We start from the raw sequence: 23,930 nt of genomic DNA, 5'->3' as shown, positions 1-23,930 counted from the left end.
GCAGCCGTAGCGGCTGCTATGGGGCCCGCGGCATGAGGGGGCCCATGTCGCCCGCCGGCACGGGCCCCCACCATGGCCGGAGGCTCCGCTAGCAGCCGCTATGGCTGCTACAGAGCGACGCCACTGAACACGACTATGGCAGAGCAGGGAATTATCTCCCCGCTCTGCCAATAAACAAAAGACATGTATCCCCTATCCACAGGGGATTAGTCAGAGGTTAGTCATGGAGAGCTTTGAGGGACTTTTGGTCCCCCGTTCTCCCTATCGCTGCCAGCGATCACACATGTATCCCCTATCCTGTGGATAGGGGATGCATGTCTTTTGTAGGACACACTGTAGGTCGCATTTTTTTGGGAGGGGGGACGCTGTATGGCGTACCCTACAGGGGGGGGGGGCTGTATGGCGTTCTCTACAGGGGGGGCTGTATGACGTTCTCTACAGGGGGGGCTGTATGACGTTCTCTACAGGGGGGGCTGTATGGCGTTAGCGCCATACAGCCCCCTCTGTAGATAACACCATACAGGCCCCTTTGTAGATAACGCCATACAGCCCCCCCTGTAGAGAACGCCATACAGCCACCCTGTAGAGAACACCATACAGCCCCCCCCTGTAGAGAATGCCATACAGCCCCCCCTGTAGAGAACGCCATACAGCCCCCCCTGTAGAGAACGCCATACAGCCCCCCCTGTAGAGAACGCCATACAGCCCCCCTGTAGAGAACGCCATACAGCCCCCCCTGTAGAGAACGCCATACAGCCCCCCCCTTTGTAGATAACGCCATACAACCCCCTTTGTAGATATCTACAAAGGGGGTTGTATGGCGTTATCTACAGAGGGGGCTGTATGGCGTTCTCTACAGAAGGGGCTGTATGGCGTTATCTACAGGGGGATGTATGCCGTTATCTACAGAGGGGGCTGTATGGCGTTATCTACAGGGGGATATATGCCGTTATCTTCAGAGGGGGCTGTATGGCGTTATCTACAGGGGGATGTATGGCGTTCTCTAAAGGGGGGGATGTATGGCGTTCTTTAAAGGGGGGGGGGATGTATGGTGTTCTCTAAGGGGGGGGGGGCTGTATGGTGTTATCTACAGGGGGGCTGTATGGCGTTCTCTACAGGGGGGCTGTATGGCGTTCTCTACAGGGGGCTGTATGGCGTTAGCGCCATACAGCCCCCTCTGTAGATAACACCATACAGCCCCCTTTGTAGATAACGCCATATAGCCCCCTTTGTAGATAACGCCATACAGCCCCCCTGTAGAGAACGCCATACAGACCCCCCTGTAGAGAACGCCATCCAGCCCCCCCTGTAGATAACGCCATACAGCCCCCCTGTAGATAACGCCATACAGCCCCCCTGTAGATAACGCCATACAGCCCCCCCTTTGTAGATAACGCCATACAGCCCCCCCTTTGTAGATAACGCCATACAGCCCCCTTTGTAGATAATGCCATACAGCGTTCTCTACAGGGGGCTGTATGGCGTTATCTATAGGGGGGGCTGTAAAAAAGGCACTATCTACAAGGGGGGGTTGTGTGACACCCAGGGGAGGGGGGCCCCAGTCAAAAGTTTGCTATGGGGCCCAGTCTTTCCTAGTTACGCCCCTGCCCCAGACCCTTCCTGCCTTGCCTGAGCTTTGTTGTTGTTACTCTAGTTTGTCTCTGCAAATGGTCTCCTAGTGTCTTCCAGTTCCCAGTGTTTCCCGTTCCTGCTACCTGTAACCTATATGCCATGCTATCCTGGTCAAGTGCCGTATTGAGTTGGAGTCGTGCTGTCCTTTGTACCACGCCTGTCGTACTACACCGCGCCTGGTGTCTGCCTGCTGCCAAAGTCCCTTCCGAGCCTGCCTCATTACTGTAAAGGATCTGCCTGACACAGCTTCTGTGTCGACGCCCGTGGTTACTCACTCTGCACCTGCTCCTAAGTCTGGTCGAGTGAGCCCTTCTTCCACCAATCAGCCTGGGAGGCTGAGGAGTGGGAGAGCCTATCACAGCCTGGCCAGATGGAGCTAGCTCCCGCCCTCTGTCTATTTATACCTTCACTTCCTGCTCCACCTTTGCCTGTGATTCTTTCAGTCTGTTTCCTGGCTCTGCTGCTGCTACTTACTACTAGTCTTCTGCTTCATATTGACCCTGGCTTGACTGACTATTCTCCTGCTCTGCGTTTTGTACCTCGTTCACTCCTGGTTTGACTCGGCTCGTTCACTATTCTTGTTGCTCACGGGGTTGCCGTGGGCAACAGCCCCATTTCCCTTAGCTTCTGTGTACCCTTGTCTGTTTGTCTGTCGTGCACTTAGTGAGCGTAGGGACCGTCGCCAAGTTGTAGGCCGTCGCTTAGGACGGGCCGTTGCAAGTAGGCAGGGACTGAGTGGCGGGTAGATTAGGGCTCACCTGTCTGTCTCCCTACCCCGCCATTACAGTTACTGTCGGAAGCTACCACAGTTACGCGTATACGAACTATAGACTTTGACCTGTGTCCTGTTGGCCAGCTGCCATACCGTAAAGACGGTACGGCCCAGTGGGTCCACGTACCAAATGTGACAGACGTCCTTATACTGACCACATTCATGATGGCAGCTGCAGCCTTGTCCCTGTACGCAGATCCACCACCCTAGTCCCCAAACCATTTTACGTACAGGAGTACAATAAATAGACGGGTCGCATTGACCTGTTTGACCAGGTCATAAAACCATACAGCGCCATGCGAAAGACAAAGGTGTGGTATAAAAAGCTTTCTGTCCATCTTACACAGATTGCTTTATACAACGCCTTTGTCCTCTGCAGATATGCCGGCAGTAAGGACACGTTCCTGCAATTTCAGGAAAGTCATTAAGGCCCTGATATTTTCTGACCAGGAAGGGGAGGGCACCTCATCTGGTCCTTCCGTCAGCAGAATAATTCCCGGCCAGCATTTCTCCACAGAAATACCCCCCACTGAAAAAAATAGAAGCCCCAAAAATTTTTTGGGCGTGTACGCCAAGCAAGGCATTCGTAAGAACACCACATACCAATGTGAGACGTGTCCCACAAAGCCCGGCCTGTGCATGAAACAATGTTTCAAAATATATCATACCTCCTTGGATTTTTTTATTCTATTTATTCTTTATACACCTTTTCTGTCTCCCTTATTGACCATGACAAATTATTATTATATTTTTTTTTACTGACCAGCCCCATTGCTCATTTAAATGTTTATTTAAAAAAAAAAAAAAAACTAAAACAAATATAAAAATTCTCACTATACCAAGAAGTCAAGGGACTGTCTATCTCATCCAGATTGCAAAACTGGGTGAGAAGAATAAATCCAGATTGATTGTCTCAGCAAATCTTTTTTTGCTGAGGCATTTTATTTTTATTTTTTGGCCTGCCATTCCCTCTCCCTCCATTGCGGGTTTTGCAGGTAGTCCTCACTTCCTGCACAAATTAAAAATGATTACTATACCCCTAGATGAATACCTAGAGGAGTGCTACTTCACAAATGTAAAATTCTCACTATACGCCTAGATGAATACCTAGAGGGCTGTCACTTCACAAATTATTTATTTTTTGCTGTACCCCTAGATGAATACCTTGAAGGGTGTTACTTTTCAATCTAAAATTTCTCACTATACCTCTAGATAAATTTGTTTAGGGGTTTAGTTTCCAAAATGGGGTCACTTTTCTAGGGTTTCTAATATTTTGACACCCTAGAGCCTCTATTTTCATGACACAGGGCAGTAAATACCACCATAGTAGGCCTTAAATGTTTCATGGTGCTCTTTATGTTCTGAGCCCTGCCATATACTCAAACAGCCGTTTATGACCACATATTGGGTATTGCTGTACTCGGGAGAAACTGCTCTACAAATGTTGGGGTGCTTTTTCTCCTTTAGTTTTTGTGGAAATAAAAAGGAATTAGCTAAACCTACATTTTATTGAGAAGTGTACATTTTCATTTTCACTGCAAACTTCCAATAATTTCTGCAAAAGACCTGTGGGGTCAAAATACTCACTATACCCCTAAATAATTTCCTTGAGGGGTGTAGTTTCCAAAATGGGGTCACTTTTCTGGGGTTTCTAATATTTTGACACCCCAGAGCCTCTTTTTTCATGACACAGAGCAGTAAATACCACCATAGTAGGACTCAAATGTTGCATGGTGCTCTTTATATTTTGAGACTGCCATATACTCAAACAGCCGTTTATGACCACATATGGGGTATTGTTGTACTCAGAAGAAATGTAGATTTTAATTTTGACGGCCTACTTCCAATCATTTCTGCAAAAAACCTGTGGGTTCAAAATACTCACTATACCCCTAAATAATTTCCTTGAGGGGTATTGTTTCCAAAATGGGGTCATATGTTGGGGGTTTGTACTTTTTTGTCCCCTCAGTGGCTTTGCAAATGCGGCATGGCCTCTGAAAACCATTCCTGCTAAATTTGAGCTCCAAGTCAAATGGCGCTACTTCCCTTCTGAGCCCTGCCGTGTGTCCAAACAGCCATTTATGACCATATATGGGGTATTGTTTTACTCATGAGAAATTGCTTTACAAATGTTGTGGTGCTTTTACTCCTTTAGTCCTTGTGGAAATTAAAAAAACTGTCTTATTGGAAAAAGTTACATTTTTTATTTCCATGGCCTAATTCTAATAAAATCTATGAAACAACACCTGTGGGGTCAAAATGCTCACTACACACCTACATTAATTTCTTGTTGGTGTATAATTTCCAAAATGGGGTCACTTTTGGAGTGTTTCCTTATTTTTAGTGCCACAAGACTTCTTCAAACCTGACATGGTGCCTAAAATATAATCTAATAAAAAGAAGGCCCCAAAATCCACTAGGTGCTTCTTTGTTTCTGAGGTCTGAGGCTGGTCCTTCATTTCATTATCATACTAGGGCCACATGTGGGATATTTCTAAAAACTGCAGAATTTGGGCAATGAATATTGAGTTATGTTTCTCTGGTAAAACCTTCTGTGTTATAGAAAAAAATGGATTAAAAAAGAATTTGGGCAAAAAAAATGAAATTAGTAAATTTCAACTCTACTTTGCTTTAATTCTTGTGAAATGCCTAAAGGGTTAAGAAACTTTATAAATGCTGATTTGAATACTTTGAGGTGGTGCAGTTTTCAAAATGGAATGATATATGGGGGTTTGTATTGTATAGGCCCCTCAAAGCCACTTCAAACTGAACTTGTCCCTGTAAAAATAGCCTTTTGAAATTTTCTTAAAAATGTGAGAAATTGCTGCTAAATTTCTAAGCCTTGTAACGTCATAGAAAAAAATAATGAGAAATGTTCAAAAAACTATGCAAATATAAAGTAGACATATGGGAAATGTTAATTAGTAACTATGTTGTGTGGTATAACTGCCTGTTTTACAAGCAGATACATTCAAATTTATAAAAATGCTAACTTTTGAAATTTTTTGCTACATTTTGGTGTTTTTTTACAATTAAATACTGAATGTATCAAACTAATTTTACCACTAACATAAAGTCCAATTTCTCACGAGGAAACAATCTCAGAATCGCTTGGAAAGGTAAAAGCATTCCAAAGTTACTACCAGATAAAGTGACACGTGAGATTTTAAAAATGGGGCTCTGTCATTTGGTCCAAAAGTAGCTGCAGCGGGAAGGGGTTAAGGCACTATTACACGGGCCAATGATCCGACAAACGAGCGTCCATTTGAACTTGTACTCATTTGAAGTCCATAACAATACGGTGGTTAGACTCCTCAAATATAGTAGACCAAACAACGAATAAATTAGGAGCTTGAAACCAAAAGGATAGACATGTATGTATAAAAAATATAAATATTTTATTTAATTACATATTTAAAAACCGAAACATAAATGTTTACATACAGTGTAAATAAACATTTGGACAGAATGGATCAAAGAACAATGGTATCAACAATTTACATCACTATTTTTTAAATGGACTAATGTAAGTCTATATAAAGTATTGTCTATAGCATAGAAGAAATCATGGTGGATGCGCAGGTGTATATCTAGTGAAAAAGATTTAGGTATTCATCTATGCTGCATAGCCAGACATTTTGAGGTATATAAGAAAAAGTAAAACCCCTGCAAGCAATGGATACTCGGTAGACTACAGGGATAAATGTTGTATCGCTATTTAGATGGTATAGCATCATGCACTAGACATAATATACTGAGTCATGTTTTTTTAAAAAGTATAACAACATCAGTATTAATATAACTTGCTTATCCTTAGAAGATATTTGTTTAATCGAATGTACTACGCCTCCATATGGAGTAACGAGCGCTTGTCCCTATACATAAGCAATCAATGCTCCTTGTGAAAGGAGCAAACGAGCCCCGATCAATAAACGGTCTTATTGATTGGCGCTCGTTTACACGGCCCACGTTGGGCCATGTAATAGGACCATTAGGCCATTTTCACAAGGCAGTATTGTGGTGAGTATTTTGCATCACTATTTATAAGCAAAAACCAGGCGTGAAATCTTCACTTAGAAAAAGTAGAATGGAAAGATTTGTACCCGTATTATGGACCCACTCCTGGTTTTGGCTTACAAATACTGAAGCTAAATACTGATGACACGAATGTGGTGACATAAACCAGCAGGTATTTTCTTGAGAATGAAGTCTGTTTGCTGCTTCCACTTTGTTAAACATGAACTGTTAGGCATCCGTCACCCATAGACTATTATGGTATCCATTTAACGGATACGTTATAACAAGCTATTGAAGAGCTCAGGACGTATACGTTTAACAGATGCCTGTGACGTATGCTATGTAGTGGTATACGTCACCCATATGTTTCTATGTTAAAAGAAAACCTATACAATGCGGTATGTTTTTTTGCGGAATTACGCAGGAGGGAATAACATAGTCTAGTCACACGGCAGCATTTCGGTCAGTAGTTTGCCTCAGTATTTGTAAGGAGTGTAACTTTCACAGAGAAAGTAGAATGGAAAGATTTGTTACCTCTTCCGTATTTTGGACCCACTCCTCGTTCTGGCCTACGAATACTGACCAAAATACTGCCATGTGAATGTGGCTTTACTGAGAAAACTCGGTGCTAGTCATCACATCCTACAGTAGTATATAGTCGGCAAACACATCTTTTGGGGTTTTGGTGGACAGTGACAGGCCTCTAGTCCTCTATTCAGAGTATCTTAGTTGATAATTTTATTCTATCAGTTTACTGTTTACAACCCCTTTACATTTAATTAAATTGATATAAAGGTATCACACCTATCTTCTTTTCATATATCCACCTTTCCTTTGTGGGAGCAAGTTCTCCCTGTTTTTATTTTTATATCCAATAAAATCGGAACAAGTTTCCATTTTAATATACCTCTGTACAACTTTTTTCTTGCGCTGGATCACACCGATTTCCTTGTTCTATAAAGGTATCATACCTACTACGCTTTTGTCATTTTTTACACAAAAGTATTTAACATTGCATATTGTTTCTGGCTAACACGGTACTGCACTATTTTTTACTGTACTTCATTAAATTGATATGAAATGTTATGGAAAAATAATCTTTAACACATAATTTTACAGAGGGATGGTAATAGCATGAATGGTCCTGGCAGGGTTAAAGGGATACGCTTTAACAATTTACAGCATACAGAGGTGTAACCAATATATTTGCAGGAAACACGGGAGGAGTATAATTACTTGTATCTCTATATAAAACGTTTCCTAGAATGAAGCATACATATCCTAGAATTGCAAAATAAATTTACACTGGAGTAATGCCAGCTATTTCCAGAAAGGATTGTGCAGTCTGTTATGAAAACCTTTCCTGCAGTACAGAACTCATGGCAATGGGAAATCTATAAAAAGTGTGGATCATAAAGAAAAACGTTCATGTTTTGCCCACTTCAGTTTTTTCCGTCAGGGTGCTATCCGTTTTTTGTCACTGATATCACTCTGAACCCATTCATTTCAATGGGCCCATGCACACTTCCGTTATTTTGACGGATTTGTTCTGTTCCATGAAAAGTAGGGCATGTCCTACTTTGGTCAGTGATTCCAAGACCGTGGGGCCCATAGAAGTCAATGGGTCCGTCAAAAAAATGGACGGCACACAGAAAGATTCCATGTGCCGTCCGTTTTTGACGGATCCGTTGCTCTAGCAACGGCAGGGCGTGCCAAAGTTCACAGACTGGGACATGTGACAAGTTCAAATAAAGTTCAATACCTTCCGTTTTTTTTAACGGAAGCCGAGTACACAAGGAAACCACACGGATACCATAAGGGACACACGGATCCGTGAGAAACGGCCGTGAAAATGGTGATGGAAGTGTGCATGAGGCCTTAAAGAGGCTCTGTCACCAGTTTATAACTTCCCTATCTCCTACCTAGTCTAATAGGCGCTTTGATGTAGATAACTACTGGTTGTTGTTTTTCTTTGTCAATAATAAACTTTTTTTTTTTAAAGTTTTTACGTTTTTCGATTTATTCAAACTTTTCCTAAATTCCCAACTGCCGTTCTTTTTTTCTATTTACCAAGTGGGCATTGTATAGAAAAGTGTATGACGCTAACGAATAGAGATGAGCGAACTTATCAAAAGTTCGGTTCGGCTAGTTCGCCGAATTTCACAAAAAAGTTTGATTCGGACCGAACTAGTTCGGACCGAACCTGTCACTTCCGTGCGCCGAGCATGCTACTGTCCAGGGTGCTGATAGAGTTAATGGGCTGCACTAACTCTTTCAGCAACCTTGACAGTACATGCTCGGCGCGCGGAAAATACAATTTTAATGTAATAAAAAATAAATAAAAATAATACGTTCGTACTTACTTTCCTCCTGTCCGGCCTCCAGCGATGACGTTTCATCCCTTTCGCTGCTGCAGCCAATCACAGGCTGTAGTGGCGGTCACGGACGTCAGGATGACGCTTCATCACACGTGACCGCCTCTGCAGCCAATCACAGGCTGCAGCGGCGACATGGATGAAACGTCATCGCTGGAGGCCGGACAGGAGGAAAGTAAGTATGAACGTATTATTTTTTTTTGGGCATGTATGTGTGTTGGCATGTATGTATGTTGGCATGTATGTATGTTGTCATGTATGTATGTATGTTGTCATGTATGTATGTATATATATGTGCATGTATGTTTGCATGTATGTTGGCATGTATGTATATATGTGCATGTTTGTATGTATATTTGCATGTATATATTTGCATGTATGTATGTTGTCATGTATGTATGTATGTTGTCATGTATGTATGTTGTCATGTATGTATGTTGGCATGTATGTTGGCATGTATGTATATATGTGCATGTGTGTATGTATATTTGCATGTATATATATGTCATGCATGTATGCATGTATGTATGTTTGCATGTATGTATGTTTACATGTATGTATGTATGTATGTATGTTGTCATGTATGTATGTATGTATGTATGTTGGTATGTATGTTGTCATGTATGTATGTGCATGTATGTATGTTTGCATGTATGTATGTTTACATGTATGTATGTATGTATGTTGTCATGTATGTATGTATGTATGTATGTTGGTATGTATGTTGTCATGTATGTATGTGCATGTATGTATGTTTGCATGTTTTTATTTTTGCATGTATGTTTGCATGTATGTTTATATATATATATATATGTGCATGTATGTAATTATGTTTGCATGTATATTTGTGCATGCTTGTATGTATGTATGTATCTTTGCATGTTTTTTTGTATGTATGTATGTTTTCGTCTGTGTGTGTGTGTGTGTGTGTGTGTGTGTGTGTGTATGCATGTACAGTGAAGGAAATAAGTATTTGATCCCTTGCTGAATTTGTAAGTTTGCCCACTGTCAAAGTCATGAACAGTCTAGAATTTTTAGGCTAGGTTAATTTTACCAGTGAGAGATAGATTATATATAAAAAAAAAAAAAAAAAATCACATTGTCAAAATTTTATATATTTATTTGCATTGTGCACAGAGAAATAATTATTTGATCCCCTACCAACCATTAAGAGTTCAGCCTCCTCCAGACCAGTTACACGCTCCAAATCAACTCGGTGCCTGCATTAAAGACAGCTGTCTTAAATGGTCACCTGTATAAAAGACTCCTGTCCACAGACTCAATGAATCAATCTGACTCTAACCTCTACAACATGAGCAAGACCAAAAAGCTTTCTAAGGATGTCAGGGACAAGATCATAGACCTGCACAAGGCTGGAATGGGCTACAAAACCATAAGTAAGACGCTGGGTGAGAAGGAGACAACTGTTGGTGCAATAGTAAGAAAATGGAAGACATACAAAATGACTGTCAATCGACATCGATCTGGGGCTCCATGCAAAATCTCACCTCGTGGGGTATCCTTGATCCTGAGGAAGGTGAGACCTCAGCCAAAAACTACACGGGGGGAACTTGTTAATGATCTCAAGGCAGCTGGGACCACAGTCACCAAGAAAACCATTGGTAACACATTACTCCGTAATGGATTAAAATCCTGCAGTGCCCGCAAGGTCCCCCTGCTCAAGAAGGCACATGTACAGGCCCGTCTGAAGTTTGCAAATGAACATCTGGATGATTCTGAGAGTGATTGGGAGAAGGTGCTGTGGTCAGAAGAGACTAAAATTGAGCTCTTTGGCATTAACTCTACTCGCCGTGTTTGGAGGAAGAGAAATGCTGCCTATGACCCAAAGAACACCGTCCCCACTGTCAAGCATGGAGGTGGAAACATTATGTTTTGGGGGTGTTTCTCTGCTAAGGGCACAGGACTACTTCACCGCATCAATGGGAGAATGGGTGGAGCCATGTACCGTCAAATCCTGAGTGACAACCTCCTTCCCTCTACCAGGACATTAAAAATGGCTCGTGGCTGGGTCTTCCAGCACGACAATAACCCGAAACATACAGCCAAGGCAACAAAGGAGTCGCTCAAAAAGTAGCACATTAAGGTCATGGAGTGGCCTAGCCAGTCTCCAGACCTTAATCCCATCGAAAACTTATGGAGGGAGCTGAAGATCCGAGTTGCCAAGCGACAGCCTCGAAATGTTAATGATTCACAGATGATCTGCAAAGAGGAGTGGGCCAAAATTCCATCTAACATGTGTGCAAACCTCATCATCAACTACAAAAAATGTCTGACTGCTGTGCTTGCCAACAAGGGTTTTGCCACCAAGTATTAAGTCTTGTTTGCCAAAGGGATCAAATACTTATTTCTCTGTGCACAATGCAAATAAATATATATAATTTTGACAATGTGATTTTGTGTTTGTTTTTTTTTATATAATCTATCTCTCACTGGTAAAATTAACCTAGCCTAAAAATTCTAGACTGTTCATGTCTTTGACAGTGGGCAAACTTACAAAATCAGCAAGGGATCAAATACTTATTTCCTTCACTGTATGTATGTATGTATGATAGTTTGCATGTATGTATGTATATATGTTTGCATGTATATATGTGCATGCTTGTATGTATGTTTGTATATTTGTATGTATGTTTGCATGTATGTTTGTTTGTATATATGTCTGTATGGCCATGTATGATACTGTCTGCTGGCGCCCTGTATCTACGTCAACTTCGCGGCAGGCTTTTCTATACATGGTATAACAGTCAGTATCACACATTAAAAAGAATCTAAGCCTACGACATGTTTTATTTCATTTTTTTTTTTTTTTTTTTACAGGTTTGGTGTTTGGACTACGTCGGTTTCGATGACTACTTAGATGACGTTTTTTTTTTCTACAATAAAATGGTTAATGAGGGTTGTGTTGGGGGTGCTTTATTTCAATAAAATATTTTATCTATATCTTTGTCTTTTCAAATTTTATTACTACCACTTTAGTAATGGCCGCTGTCTGAGTGACAACATCCATTACTAAGGCGAGGCTTAGTGTTAGCCGGTGCAGAGGCTAACACTAACCACCATTATTACCCTGGTACCCACCACCACCAGGGGTGACGGGAAGAGCCAGGTACGATCCAGTACCCGACCATCTGTTGTGATGGTCGGGCTCTGGGGCGGCCGCAAGCTGGTATTATGAGGCTGGGAAGGGCCAAAAACAGTGGACCTTCCCACCCTTGTAATGCTAGGCTGCTGCTGCTGTGTTGTATCTGGCTGGTTATAAAAGTGGGGGGGACCCCACGTCATTTTTTTAATAATTTTATTTTTTATTTTTATTTTTTTTAAAAAGACATGGGGTTCCACCCAATTTATCATAACCAGCCACATACAACACAGTGTTATTAGCCTGGGAATGGACAAAACCAGTGGCCCTTCCCACCCATGTAATGCCAGACTGCTGCGGCCTTGTATATGGCTGGTTATTAAAAATGTGGGGGACCCGTCTATTGTTAAATTTGTTAAATTAAAAAAAAAACAACGACGTGGGGGTTCCCCCCATTTTTTATAACCAGCCCGATACAACACAGCAGCAGCAGCAGCAGCAGCAGCCTAGCATTACAAGGGTGGGAAGGTCCACTGTTTTTGGCCCTTCCCAGCCTCATAATACCAGCCTACGGCCGCCCCAGTACCTGACCATCACAACAGATGGTCGGGTACTGGATCGTACCAAGCTCTTCCCGGCACCCCTGGTGGTGGTGGGTACCGGGGTAATAATGGGTGGTTAGTGCTAGCCTCTGCACCGGCTAACACTAAGTACCGGCTTAATAATGGACGCTGTCAATCAGCCAACTGCCATTATCTAGGCACTAATAAAGTTTAAAAAAAAACACAAAGACAATTCTTTTTTATTGAAATAAGAAATCCACAACAAAACCCTCATTAACCATTTTATTAAAATTTGAAAAAACGTAGATCTACGCAGTAGTCCAACGAATCGAAGATGTAGTCCAATCGGTACATCAAAATCTGCAACAACATAAAAAAACAGTTATCAATGTGAACAATACCAATACTTCTACTCACCTACAAACATATATACACGCACACACAAACAACCATACACAAACACACACATATATACACACACAACAAGATATATACACACACACACACACACACACACACACGAACTCACACATATACAAACAAAAACACACATATCCAAATATACACGAACACACACATATACACAAACACAGACACACACACACACATATACACAAACACAACAAGATACACACATATACACACACATATACACGAATTAACACATATACACAAACACATATACAAACAAATACACACATACCCAAACACACACATATACCCAAACACACACATATACACAAATACACACACATAAATACACACATATACACAAACACACACATATACAAAAACACACACACAAACATCTACACACAAACATATACACAAATACACCCATATATACACACACATATACACAAACACACACACTGTTTCTTTTAAATGCTGCTGGGGAACCCGCTCGATCCACTATATAAGGCTGCGCTACAGTGCAGCATTTAAAAGAAACAGGATCCTGACCTGTCCATAGAGTTTAAGGCAGCACAGAGTATTTCAGGAGATGAGCGTGCAGATTCAGTGCTGCTGTGAACTCTGCTCTTACCATTACGTAGCTCTCAGTCTGTTACCTCTCCTCCACTCCTGTCCTCAAGAACACCTTCACATGATTGGCAAGTCACCACGTAATGGTAAGAGCAGAGTTCACAGCAGCACAGAGTATTTCAGGAGATGAGCGTGCGGATCTTGTGCGGGGTGGTGACTTGCCAATCATGTGAAGGTGTTATTGAGGACAGGAGTGGAGGAGAGGTAACAGACTGAGCTACGTAATGGTAAGAGCAGAATTCACAGCAGCACAGAATCTGCACGCTCCTCTCCTGAAATATTCTGTGCTGCTGTGAACTCTGCTCTTACCATTACGTAGCTCTCAGTCTGTTACCTCTTCTCCACTCCTGTCCTCAAGGACACCTTCACATGATTGGCAAGTCACCACCCGGCACAAGATCCGCACGCTCATCTCCTGAAATACTCTGTGCTGCTGTGAACTTTGCTCTTACCATTACGTGGTGACTTGACAATCATGTGAAGGTGTTATTGAGGACAGGTGTAATGACGGGGGGTGGGGAGACAGACAAGTGAGCCCTAATCTACCCGCCACTCAGTCCCTGCCTACTTGCAACGACCCGCCCTAGGCGACGGGGTACAACTGAGCGACGGTCCCTACGCTCAATAAGTGCACGACAGACAAACAGACAAGGGTACACAGAGCTAGGGGGAGAAAGGGGCAGTTGCCCACGGCAACACCGTGAGCAACAAGAGAAGTAAACAAGCCGAGTCAAACCAGGAGCGTACGAGGTACCAAACGCAGAGCAGGAGAGTAGTCAGCAAGCCGGGGTCAATATGAAGCAAGGACAATAGTACAAGAAGCTGCAGCAGGGCCAGGACACCAAACAAAAAGAATCACAAGCAAAGGAGGAACAGGAAAGGCAGGTATAAATAGACAGAGGGCGGGAGCTAGCTCCGTCTGGCCAGGCTGTGATAGGTTCTCCCACTCCTAAGCCTGCCACCCTGAGTGGTGGAAGATGGAGTCAGTCTCAAAGCCATAGAAGCAGGTGCAGACTGATTATCTATGGGCGTTAACCCCGAAGCTGTGCCTGACAGATCTTTTACAGTAGCCCCCCTTTTATGAGGGGCCACCGGACCCTTTCTAAGTGGACCTGGTTTACTGGGGAAACGAAGGTGAAACCTCCTGACCAATATCCCAGCGTGAACATCCCGAGCGGGTACCCAAGTCCTCTCCTCAGGCCCGTATCCTCTCCAATGGAACAGGTACTGGAGGGAGCCTTGGACCATCCTGCTGTCCACAATCTTGGCCACCTCGAATTCTGCCCCCTCAGGGGTGAGAACAGGGACCGGAGGTTTCTTCGAGGGAGCCAAGGACGGGGAGCAGTGTTTAAGGAGGGAGGCATGGAACACGTCGTGTACTCGAAAAGATGGGGGCAACTGCAGTCGGAAGGAGACAGGATTGAGGACTTCAATGACCTTGTACGGCCCTATAAACCATTTAATGGCTAAGAGTTCGCGGTTGCCAATATCATAGTTACTCTCAGTGGGTGAAAACTTCCTGGAGAAGTAGGCACAGGGACGGAGATGGGTGAGGGACCTGGTACCCTGGGACAAGATAGCCCCCACTCCCACCTCGGAAGCGTCAACCTCCACGATAAATGGCTCCATTTGGTTGGGCTGAACCAGCACCGGGGCCAAGATAAAGCACCTCTTAAGGACCTCAAAAGCCTGGACAGCCTCAGGAGGCCAGTGGAGGAGATCAGCACCTTTGCGAGTGAGATCCGTAAGAGGCTTAGCGATGACCGAGAAGTTAGCAATAAACCTCCTGTAATAATTACCGAACCCCAGGAAGCCCTGTAACGCCTTCAGGGAGGCAGGTTGGACCCATTCCGCCACAGCCTGGACCTTGGCGGGGTCCATGCGGAATTCATGAGGAGTGAGGATTTGGCCCAAAAATGGTATCTCCTGCACCCCAAACACACATTTTTCGGTCTTTGCAAACAGTTTGTTTTCTCGAAGAACCTGGAGCACCTTCCTGACATGCTCAATGTGGGAGGACCAGTCCTTGGAAAACACAAGTATGTCATCAAGGTGCACTACAAGAAATACCCCCAGGTAGTCTCTTAAAATCTCATTTATGAAATTCTGGAAGACCGCGGGAGCATTACACAACCCAAAGGGCATGACGAGGTATTCGAAATGACCTTCAGGCGTGTTAAACGCAGTCTTCCACTCATCCCCCTCTTTGATGCGGATAAGGTTATACGCCCCCCGTAGATCAAACATAGAGAACCATTGGGCCCCCTGAACTTGATTAAAGAGATCAGGAATCAAAGGAAGGGGATACTGGTTCCTTACAGTTACCTTATTCAAGTTTCGGTAGTCAATGCATGGCCTAAGACCACCATCCTTCTTCCCTACGAAGAAGAAGCCAGCACCTACCGGAAAAGTAGAGGGGCGAATGTAACCCTTGGCCAGGCATTGCTGGATATACTCTCTCATGGCTTCACGTTCGGGACAAGAGAGATTAAATATCCTACCCTTAGGGAGCTTAGCTCCTGGTACCAAATCGATTGCGCAATCGTATTCTCTATGAAGAGGTAACACTTCGAAGGCCTCTTTAGAGAAAACATCAGCGAAGTCCTGAACAAACTCAGGTAGAGTGTTCACCTCCTCAGGGAGAGAAATAGAATTAACAGAAAAACATGACGTCATGCATTCATTACCCCATTTGGTAAAATCCCCAGTATTCCAGTTAAAAGTGGGATTATGCAAATGCAACCAGGGAAGGCCTAATTCAAAAATGATAATATAAAAGACGATAATCCCTGCATCACCAGTACAGAGCACTGCTCCAAGTGCATGGAGCCAACAAGGAGTTCAAAAACAGGGGTATGCTGTGTAAAATAACCATTAGCAAGAGGAGTGGGGTCGATACCCACTACCGAGACAGGTTTAGGCAAATCAATCAATGGCATCGCTAGAGACATAGCAAATTCCACAGACATAATATTAGCAGAATACCCTGAATCCACGAAGGCACTGCCGGTAGCAGACCTACCACCAAAAGAGACCTGAAAGCGAAGCAAGATTTTATTAGGTTTCATATTTACGGGAAATACCTGTGCGCCCAAGTGACCTCCCCGATTATCACTTAGGCGCGGAAGTTTTCCGGCTGCTTATTCTTATGCCTAGGACAGTTGTTCACTTGATGCTTGTCATCCCCACAGTAGAAGCAGGGACCATTCTTCCTGCAGAACTCTCTACGTTGTTGGGGGGACAGGGAGGCCCCGAGTTGCATAGGTACATCCGAGTCTTCCGTGGAAGAACGAAGAAACGGAACCTCGGGAGGCATCATGGGGGGGTCAGAGGGGAAGGCACAAAAACGTTCAAGTTGTCGTTCCCTGAGACGTCGGTCAAGTCGTACCGCTAAAGCCATAACCTGATCTAGGGAGTCAGAAGAGGGATACCTAACTAGCAGGTCTTTCAGGGCGTTCGACAGACCCAATCTAAACTGGCACCTCAAGGCAGGGTCATTCCACCGAGAAGCTACACACCACTTCCTAAAGTCAGAACAATACTCCTCAACAGGTCTCTTACCCTGACGTAAGGTCACCAGCTGACTCTCGGCAAAGGCAATCTTGTCAGTCTCGTCATAAATGAGCCCGAGAGCAGAAAAGAAAAGATCAACGGAGGAAAGTTCAGGAGCATCAGGAGCCATGGAGAAGGCCCACTCTTGGGGCCCGTCCTGGAGCCGGGACATAATTATACCCACCCGCTGGCTCTCAGAACCTGAGGAGTGGGGCTTTAAGCGAAAATAGAGCCTACAACTCTCCTGAAAGGAGAAAAAAGTCTTCCGGTCCCCTGAGAACCGGTCAGGCAACTTGAGGTGGGGTTCAAGAGGTGAGGTGGGGGGCACTACCAGGGTAGCATCATGCTGGTTGTCCCCCTGAGCCAGGGCTTGGACCTGTAGGGAGAGGCCCTGCATTTGCTGAGCCAGGGTCTCAAGGGGGTCCATAGTTGTGTCAGGGACCAGGGTAGACTAGGTATATGAGCCTGTGATTATGTAATGGCGGGGTAGGGAGACAGACAGGTGAGCCCTAATCTACCCGCCACTTAGTCCCTGCCTACTTGCAACGACCCGTCCTAGGCGACGGGGTACAACTGGGAGACGGTACCTACGCTCAGTAAGTGCACGACAGACAAACAGACAAGGGTACACAGAAGCTAGGGAAACGGGGCAGCTGCCCACGGAGACACCGTGAGCAACGAGAGTAGTGAACGAGCCGAGTCAAACCAGGAGTTCACGAGGTACAAAACGCTGAGCAGGAGAGTGGTCAGTAAGCCAAGGTCAATAACAAGCAAAGGGTCAGTAGTTCAAGCAGCAGCAGCAACAGAGCCAGGAAACAAGCAGAGCAGAATCACAGGCAAAGGAGGAACAGGAAAGGCAGGTATAAATAGACAGTGGGCGGGAGCTAGCTCCGTCAGGCTGTGATAGGCTCTCCCACTCCTAAGCCTGCTATCCTGAGTGGTGGAAGATGGAGTCAGTCTCACAGACATAGGAGCAGGTGCAGACTGATTACCCACGGGCGTCGACACAGAAGCTGTGTCTGGCAGATCCTTTACACTTAGTTTGCCATAGCAACCATCGGCAGCCTGCGATCACATTGCGGGTCCGTCGATGGTGTTCTTAGCCCTTAGAAGCCGCGATCGCAATTGAATACGGCTTCTAAGGGGTTAATCGACGGGGACCACTTCGATTGGTCCCTGCACATTGAGCTGTGATAGCCTGCTGTCGGAAACAGCAGTTATGACAGCTCATGAACACACCGGGGGAAAACGTCCCTGTATTTTCTCCATGACCTACTATTAACTCACTTAGAGCAAACGACGCGCTCAGCATGACGGAATAGTACGTCAACGTTTCCTTAGAGTCTACCCTTTGGCATACGTTTGTCCATTAAAATCTATGGGCTCTTTAGCGTACAAATCAGGAGGTTTTCCTGCCATATACACTGATAGTAAGCCACAACTGTGGTGTCATTTTTGTCTCTTTCCTACACCGATATATTGTAGCCAACTATCAACCCCATGTTATTAGTTCATATGTCTAAAATATCCACATTTTGCTTGCTTTAGACATTTTTCTTGCATTTATTTTAGTAAAGAAGCCTGATTATTATTCTCTCTGTCTGATCACATTTTGTGACATTTATGGAATATTACCACCTGGCTTTTCACAGATACTCAACGAAGTATTCACATATCCTAATCCCTAATCAGATCTAAAATATTTGATGTCTAGCTTTCTTTATTAAGAATAACTAATAACTTATTATTACGTATGCTGGTAATTGCCAATCCAAGCATACTTAAGCAACGTTTTCCCTGCATTTAGCAATGAGTAATGTTAAACAGTGAAAATAGAAGATCGAACATTGGCATGATCCACCTTTCAGAATTCAGCTTAAATATAATTTACTAGCAGTAAAAAAGGCTGATGCTCAATAATCCTTACATCTCCGAATTTTTTTTTCGTCTTGGACATTTTTCTTCATTACAGCAGATGTCTGGTTTAAAAAAATTAAAAAATTTTCAAAAACCCATTAGGGAATTCTCATTTAATTGTAGATGGTCTAGTTTGGGACCTCCATCGATTAGTCGAAGCAGAGCGCAGCCACAAAGAGTGTCTGTTTCATTGCAATGAGTACAATTGCAGGGAAATAGCACTTTCCATGGTTTCTCCTGAAATTACAGCTAATTGCTGGGGGTGCCAACAGCGGCAAAACATTTTATAAGAACTTTTCCTATAAAAGGTATTGTATAAAGCAGAAAACCTATTTTTTTTAAAACTTATATGTTTATTAAAAGTTTTAAATTTTACAACGAAATGTAGAAAAACATTAGAGAATAGATGAAACACAAATAACTGCAAACTGGCCAAAACATAAGCCTGAAAATTGTTAACAGAGAAATCATTGTAACAATGTGAATCATTGGCTTGATAAGTAACGGAGCAGAAGTCAGAACTAAAGTGAATCATAATATAGTAAATAATAAAAGCTGATGGACACACAGGTGCACGACTCGTTACAGTATTGTATATCAGAGCTGTCTTCTAATGATCATAACACCTGTGTCCATCACATGACCATGGACAGAAATATATCCACTGGAAGTAAACAATAAAGGTTCTTACAACAAGCAGAGATCTTGAAAACGGACAAACCCTTTAATATGTCTTCATTATAAATGGTGCCTTTTTATACAGGTTGGGGGGAACTGCTCTCTGGTGTTTTTCTTTTTAATAAATAGTAAAAGTGAGCAGAAAGTAGAGGGCAAACATTCGCCTAAGGTAATTTTAGGGAACGTTTCCCTTCTCCATTGTGCTAGGGTTTAGCCTACTTTTGCAGGAGTGTGGACCAGCCATATAGACAAATGTGCTTGAGTATTCTTCTGCTAATCTCCTTTAGGAAGTAAATATGAACTAACAAACTAACTATTGGTATGATTTACTTCAAGGAAGAATCTATATATACTATTTGCCTACTTTACATGTTAACACTTTCTCGTAATGATTTTAATGGCTGGTGTGACTGACAGAGAGTGTAACATTGCATCCAATCTATATGGTTGTTTCTTATCCTTTGTGTATGATACAGGATGCATCTGCTGCCAGGGGGCAACTGTCTGCCACTATTGTGGCTCACAGTCCACTGTCACAGCTTCAAGTGGACTTTAGCCTCCCTCAAACATGAGCATAGACAATTCTCACCTAAAATAGCAGAACACTAGTGATTCAGTGTCTGAGACTCTGTGACGTCTCTTAATGGTTAATCCTTTTGCACATGGGCAGGGATATTCAGAATTAAACCTCAATGATCTCTTGTGTCCAAAGTACTCGGGCAGCTGTTCAATTTGCAATTCAAAATTCTCCCCCAGCAGAAGCATTGCTTGTTATAAAGACAATGGCGAGGGTGAATGTGATAAACATCAGAGTTTTATATTATGGGAGCCTCACCATTCTGCAGGAAAAGAATGTAGGGAGATTTTGTTTTCCTTTCTAAAGAGGTTATAGCAATTTAGCTTAGACGTAATATGTGAATTCCCTGATTCGTGTCTAGCCTTTATTAGTCCTTGTACAAATCCCTGTTCCTAATACCAAACAAGCTATAATGTGTTACACAAGCCAGAATTTGGTCATTTACTGTTAAGGAGAATACGTCATGCTCTTGGGAGTTGCACGCCAAGGATTATCAAACCTGATAGCTTTGTCTTGGTTTTAAAGAAGGCACTCACAAACACTTTAATGGCTCTCTATAGCAACACTAAAACCTAGCAAATGAGCCTGCGCCAGATCAATCTCTTGAAAGCTAACTCCATTATATTATCATACTGTTAAAAGTGACGCCACTTTGTAGCTTCTGACCCTGAGTAAAAATAGTCTGTGCTGAATTATTACTGACGGCATAATTCATATTGAATTTCTTGTATATTGATGTTAAATGATAAACCTAATATATAGTTTATTAGTCTATAATATCTCAAACTGGTTAAATACAGAGTTGAATGTGGATGTAAGAGATGACCTCATGCAGTCGAAAAGGATGAATTATTAAGTGGTGTTGTGGTTCTCATTTGGGAACTGTAATGTTTAGCATTTTTCTCAGTACATGGACAGATTTTGGATTATAAACAATTAGTGCCTTAATATATATATTTTAGGGGTGGCAAACTGGGCATTTGCCCAGAACTCCAGTTTCTTAGGGTGCCCCCAAGGAAAGAACCCACAGGAGCAACCTGTCCGTTCCTGTAGTCGGAAGAGTTTTCATTTACATTATTTGAGCGATCTGCTTAACAATAGAGAGAACTGTGCAATTGTTAATTCACAGCCGCACAGTCCTTTATAACTGATGTGCTGCACTGATCTGTATGACCACTACAGGGGATTGGATAGCTAGGGGTGTCCCTATTAATTATATCACCACCCTAGACCATTAAGTATTTTCACCTTTAACCTCTTTACCACCCTATATTAAAATGAACCCTGAGACGAGTTTTCGTTTTTCGCTGTAGATAGGGGTATTAAGGCAGCATTATTTTGATACTGTACACTATTTGGGCACTAAATGGCTGTATTATGTGGGCTTAGCAGGCAGCATTATGGGGACACTTTATGGGAGAATTATTTAGCCATTTCATGGCGGTATATGTATGCAGTTCATGAGAAAAACTGTCAAAATATTGTGAGACGTGGCCCGCTTTAAGACATGGCGGATTTGCAGCGGATTTGCAGTGCAGAGCAATGAAAGCAGAGTGTGCTCATTCTGTTGCGGAGAATCTGCATATTTTTACCGCAAAATTAAGACTTTGCAATGCATGGGCTGAAACCTGATTTTTTGGGATTGGTCATAAATTAGTGGCAAAATCCGCAGCGGAACTGGTCCGAAATGTCCGAAAATGCCTTTATTGCTTGCTCAGGGGAACTGGGAAAACCTTAACTGAATCCATGTATCAGTGCTATTATGACATAATTGCATGGAGAAAAAAGTTGTTCTCCGCATAAACTTCATATCTATAAAGGTTCTCTGCAACTTTCAGAGTCCATTCATAGTGTGAAATGGGAAGAAGGAAAAGGGATGGCACTGCCAAAACCGCACAATTGGAATGGGAGTGTAGAAGAATGGCTCTCTTTCTATTTGGATAAATGCAGGTAAATTGCCACGGAGTTGCTCATCGAAAGTGTAGCACAACCAGCTAAATATATTGTAGAAGAATGATCGAGGCACTCACAGAAGCTGGCAAAACAGTTTCTTTATTACAAAAAGATCTGGGTCAGGATGTGGAATTGCCTACGGCCGTTTCACGTGCGTGTACGCACGTGAAACGGCCTTAGGCAATTCCACATCCTGACCGAGATCTTTTTGTAATAAAGAAACTGTTTTGCCAGCTTCGGTGAGTGCCTCGATCATTCTTCTACAATATCCATTCATATTGTATTATTGCCTCTCGTCTGAGTTGTATCCTGGGAGGATTCACAACAGATACCTTAATTGGAAGGATGCAACACATCCGAGTGTATAGACATACAATGGGAAATGTCGCCCGAACACCCCTAACCCTCTCTCACCATCCCCAGGCAGAGAGCTACCTGAAGCTCTGCCCGGGGACTCTGGATCTGGGAAAGCTTATGACCTCCCGGTCGATTCATATGGACAGTGACACCAGGAACTTTCCCAGGGTCGGAGTCCCCAGGCAGAGTGCTTCCTGATGCTTCCTCTGCCTGGGAACACAGGCCCTGGTAAAGCTCCTGAAGTAACTGTCCATGACATAGCTGGTAGTCATCAGATAATTAGATGCTGAAATTATAGATTTTGTAACCATGATATTTAAAAAGGGTTGTCAAGGATTAAAAGGGTTTAATTTTTTCCAGAAACTTGTTTATGGTCTGTTTCTGGCATTGCAGCACTGAAAAGAGCACACCCACAAATAGTTTTAAATAACATCTTTGGAGGCCGCTTAGGTGCCTGTATATAGCTATAAGTTCATAAGGACATTACAAGTGTCAAGAGGATATTACATGACAAATCTCACCCTACATAAACATACTATTGTGAGCAGGGGCGTAACTAGAAATGACTGGGCCCCATATCAAACTATTGACCAGGGCCCCCGGGTGCCACAAGAAGCCCCCCTTATAAATAGTGCCCCCTGTAGAATGTGCCATACAGCCCTCCTGTAAACAGTGCTATATAGCCCCGCCTATAGACCGTGTCACACCCCATTTGTAGATAGCGCCCCCACCTCCCCCTTGTAGATAGTGCCATACAGCCCCCTGTAGATATCGCCATAAAGCCCCCACTGTATATAGTGCCATACAGTTCCCCTCCCTTGTATATAGTGCCACACAGCCCCCCATAGTAGATAGTGCAGCACAACCCCCGGTAGTAGATAATGCCACACACAGACCCCTGTAGATTGTGCCAAACTTAGCCCCCTGTAGATAGAGCCACAGCCCTCCCCCTTGTAAATAGTGCCATACAGTTCCCCATGTGTATAGTGCCACACAACTCCCCCTTGTGTATAGTGCCACACAGCTTCCCCTTGTGTATAGTGCCACACAGCTCCCCCTTGTGTATAGTGCCACACAGCCCCCCCCTTGTGTATAGTGCCACAAGGCAATGGTGCATCCGAGAAAGTTGTATCAGCCAGGGAGATGTCACTCAAACATGGAAAGGTGAGTTTGGAGGCAGGACTATGTGACTCGTCAGGATAGCGGCACCGCCCCATGACCCTCTAATGAGTTGCTCCGTTTTAAAAGTGGATTTTAAAGATTTTGCTGCATCTGAAAAAAACATAAGAGGGAATGTTTGGAAATATTGTCAGGTCATGTATTACCGCATGGTGGCGGTTCAAGGGGTTAAAACTATCTGACAGATTCCCATTTAATATACAATGAATTGAGA

The sequence above is a fragment of the Rhinoderma darwinii genome, chromosome 3 (assembly GCF_050947455.1).
Source record: "Rhinoderma darwinii isolate aRhiDar2 chromosome 3, aRhiDar2.hap1, whole genome shotgun sequence".
Taxonomy (NCBI): domain Eukaryota; kingdom Metazoa; phylum Chordata; class Amphibia; order Anura; family Rhinodermatidae; genus Rhinoderma; species Rhinoderma darwinii.
This window is presented reverse-complemented; position numbering follows the sequence as displayed.